We start from the raw sequence: 1611 nt of genomic DNA, 5'->3' as shown, positions 1-1611 counted from the left end.
TCCTTCTCAAGCTCGAGCTTAACTCCGAAGACCGAAGGAATTTTCCTCTTCAAGCCCACTCGCAAGCTTTTACACGGTCTTCTTCTTCTTCTTCTTCTTTCCCTTTCTTTTTTTTTTTTCTTTTCTTTTCTTTTCTACGGTGTAATAACTTTATAAGCAGGAGCAGAAAGCTGGGAGCCTCTTGCCGACGAATCTACTTAATTAAAAAGATACCAAGAGCAACGTGCTGCTGCTGCTGCTTTTGCTTTTGCTTTTGCTGCTTCTGTTACTGCAAACCCCCGACTACTATCGTTGGAAGATATTATGAATGAAAAATAAATTACCACGAGTTGAGGGTGGGTGGGGTGGGGGAGAACTTGAAGAGGGGGGGGGAGGGGTTACCAGCGTAAGAATTTAAACGAAATCGTTTCGAATAATCTTCTACTTTTCGTGTATTTTCTCTTTTTTTTTGTTATACTTCATTTTATATATTATATATTTAATTTTAATTTTAATTTTCATTTGATTTTATTTGTCCTTCGTTTCTTTTTTTTTTTTCTTTTTTTTCTACGTTAATTATAAATTATATCATTTCATTATTCTTTTTTTCTCATCATTCGAAGTTCATAAGGAAGAGGATTAATAAGTTTGTAGATTTTTATGGTTTCCCATAGCAAGTTACGAGTACATGATTTTTTGAAGATTCTTTTAATCAATCGAATTCGAGATATTTTCTTTTTACAATCGTGTTTTTTTTTATTTCTTTGATATTATTTTATATTGATTTGCAAAAAAAAAGAAAAAACAATGCAGTAAAAATAAGAAATATTTGACACAATATAAACAAAATGTATAATATTTCTCTATGGTAGAATAATTAAACGATACATTAGTTTCAAAATTACTGTAGGTTGACGGTAACGTAGAACAAATTATTTTTTTCAGTCTCCAATTTTCCAATTTTCCATTTCGTCGAATAATTAATAATAATCATCATTTTTTTGTCAATATTTACATTGCACGAGTTAATTAACGAGAGATACGATAGTAAAAAAAAAAAATTTGAAAAATGGAAAATGAAATAATCAAAAATATTTCGTGGTACTAGGAACACGTGTTGAGAAGAAAATGAAACGAAAAAAGATAATGAAATGGAAAAAAAAAAAAGAAAGAAAGAATAATAAATAGAAGTCATTTAAATTGTTATCAGAAATCAATGAAATTGGTTGGTTCGTTGGTTGGTTGATAAAAGGCTTCCTCTCCTCCCCCTTCCCCATCCCGCATTTTGCTAATTAAATCACGCACTACTAAATGTAACTGGAAAATTCATTGGCCATATTAAACGCGAGTATAAATATGTTCTATTATCATGGATAGATAATATTGTTAATTCTATACGCGTTCATAAAACTTAACTGTAACTTTATTCGAATTACAATTTACATGATCGAAGTATAATCATTGGAATATATATTTTAATGAAGACAAAAGAAAAAAAATTAACAAGTTTCGAAACAATTAACCATTGTATTATGGAACAACAATTATTGATTCAGAAATTGTTCGTGTTKCTTTTTTATTTATATTAATTTTTTTAATTGTTCTTAGAAAAAAATACATAAGGTAGACACA

Source organism: Polistes canadensis, unplaced genomic scaffold (genome assembly GCF_001313835.1).
Source record: "Polistes canadensis isolate GaletaPanama2010 unplaced genomic scaffold, ASM131383v1 scaffold_123, whole genome shotgun sequence".
In the NCBI taxonomy this organism is placed as follows: Eukaryota; Metazoa; Arthropoda; class Insecta; order Hymenoptera; family Vespidae; genus Polistes; species Polistes canadensis.
Note: the sequence above shows the minus strand (reverse complement) of the source record.